Below are 2,640 nucleotides of genomic sequence, written 5' to 3' on the forward strand. Positions count from 1 at the left end.
AACTTTTAATATCTCATAAACCAAAGCAGCACAAACGAAAATTTTAAGGGCACAAACCAGCACTAACGGAGCACTAACCATTCAGACTATTTGCTTTACTTTTGTAAGTGGGTGGGGTGTCAGCTTCACTCAGCTACTTTTCTGTGGCCTGGTTTGTGTCTGTGTTCCCTCGTGCTCCCTCATTAGTTCTATTAGTACCACCCGTGTCTCGTCCCAGCTGTTTGTTATAACGTCTCGTCTTGTCCCTGTATATAAGCCGTCTGTTCTGTCTTGTTTGTTGTCGCGTCGTACTCGTTGGGTCTCCTGTGTCTTCCCCTGAGTCTTCCTGGTTCCTCGAGTCTCCCGTGTCTCCTGAGTCCTCCTGAGTTTCCCGTGCCTCCTTCCTAGGTTCATGTAAGTTTTGCTGCCCCGTCAGCTTGTTATTTTGTACCTTTTATTTATCATTAAATTCCTATTTTTGTATCCTGCCGAGTTGAGTCCCTGTTCTGCACTCTGGGTTCGCTCCTGACCACAAATCCTAACATTACTACGCGACCAGACCAGAACCCAGCAGGCAGGGTTCTCTCTCGGCAACACTCACCTTTTTTCTTTTTTCCTCCTCGAGCCAAGATGGACGAGCTCCACTCCGTCCCTGTTTTTCCGCCGTCCCACTGCCGCCGTAGTGGCAGAAGACGGTTCCGGAGGCAGTCCGCGGCGACCGGCCCGGTCTCGTTGGCTGAGCAGAACTTTAGAGCTGGTTCCAGTGTTTCTGTGGGAGCGGGGCCCGCCGCCTCACCTTCCAGGTTTCCGGTGGGGGCGAGATCCAGCGTCCCGCGGGAGCTACGGTCCACTCCTGTTCGGTTCGTTGAGTCGGGTCCGGTTGACGTCACAGGGGCGGGTTCCGTCGCCTCACCTTCCAGGTTCCTGGTGGGGGCGGAATCCGGCCTCTCACCGCCACTCCGCGCCGCGGCTGTTCGACCCAGCCTGGCCGTACCTCCGGAGCTTATTCCTAGTGACTCCATGGGGGCGTGTTCCGCCGCCTCACCTTCCAGGTTTCCAGTGGGGGCGGCACCCGTCACCACACCCACACATAAAGACATTCCCTTTTTTCACTCCTTTTTACCTGAGGAGATTTTTCAAATTAATCAGACCCTATTAGAATTATTTAATTCTGCTAAAGCTAACCCGTCTTCCTTTGATCTCGTTTTGTCCCTGATAGAGAATTTTTTACTTTCTATCCCTGGTCTTTTTTTGCTCCCCGAGTATGATTTTTTATTATCTAAGTTAGAGACTTTTAAGACCCCTGTTACTGTCATCCCTGAGGTGGACTCCACGCTGCACGCAGCCCCTGAGGTGGACTCCACGCTGCCCACAGCCCCTGAGGTGGACTCCACGCTGCACGCAGCCCCTGAGGTGGACTCCATGCTGCACGCAGCCCCTGAGGTGGATTCCACGCTGCACGCAGCCCCTGAGGTGGATTCCATGCTGCTCGCAGCCCCTGAGGTGGATCCTCACCTCTCCTGTTCCGAGGGGGTTCCGGCGAACGCTCCTCATCTCTCCTGTTCCGAGGGGGTTCCGGCGAACGCTCCTCACCTCTCCTGTTCCGAGGGGGTTCCGGCAAACGCTCCTCACCTCTCCTGTTCCGAGGGGGTCCCGGTAGACGCTCCTCAGCTCTCCTGCTCCGTTCCTGCCGCCGCCGCCGCAGAGGGCTCCGTTCCTGCCGCCGCCAACGCAGAGGGCTCCGTTCCTGCCGCCGCCGTCGCAGAGGGTTCCGTTCCTGCCGCAGAGGGTTCCGTTCCAGTTTCCGTTCCTGCCACAGAAGACTCCGTTCCTGCCGCAGAGGGTTCCGTTCCAGTTTCCGTTCCTGCCGCAGAAGACTCCGTTCCTGCCGCAGAAGTTCCTGCTCCTGCAGAGATCCAGGCCTCTCCGCCATCTGCTGCAGAGCTTCAGGCCTCTCTGTCGTCTGCTGCAGAGCCACAGGCCTCTCTGTCGTCTGTTGCAGAGCCACAGGCCTCTCAGTCGTCTGCTGCAGAGCCACAGGCCTCTCCGTCGTCTGCTGCAGAGCCACAGGCCTCTCCGTCGTCTGCTGCAGAGCCACAGGCCTCTCCGTCGTCTGCTGCAGAGCCACAGGCCTCTCTGTCGTCTGCTGCAGAGCCACAGGCCTCTCCGTCATCTGCTGCAGAGCCACAGGCCTCCACGACAGCAGCAGCAACTCCCCAGGCCTCCACGACAGAAGCAGCAACTCCCCAGGCCTCCACGACAGCAACAGCAACTCCCCAGGCCTCCACGACAGCAGCAGCAATCTCCAAGGTCCCTTGTCGCCTGCTGCAACCTCCAAGGTCCCCTTGTCGCCTGCTGCAAACTCCAAGGTCCCCTCGTCGCCTGCTGCAACCTCCAAGGTCCCCTCATCGCCTGCTGCAACATCCAAGGTCCCCTCATCGCCTGCTGCAACCCCCAAGGTCCCCTCGTTGCCTGCTGCAATCTCCAAGATCCCCTCGTCGCCTGCTGCAAACTCCAAGGGCCCCTCGTCTCCTGCTGCAAACTCCAAGGTCCCCTCATCTCCTGCTGCAGCTCTCCAGACTCCCACGCTGTCTGCTGCAGCTCTCCAGGCTCCCACACCGTCTGCTATAGCTCTCCAGGCTCCCACGCCGTCTGCTGCAG

Source organism: Nematolebias whitei, chromosome 17, assembly GCF_014905685.2.
Source record: "Nematolebias whitei isolate Nwh7 chromosome 17, NemWhi1, whole genome shotgun sequence".
Lineage (NCBI taxonomy): Eukaryota > Metazoa > Chordata > Actinopteri > Cyprinodontiformes > Rivulidae > Nematolebias > Nematolebias whitei.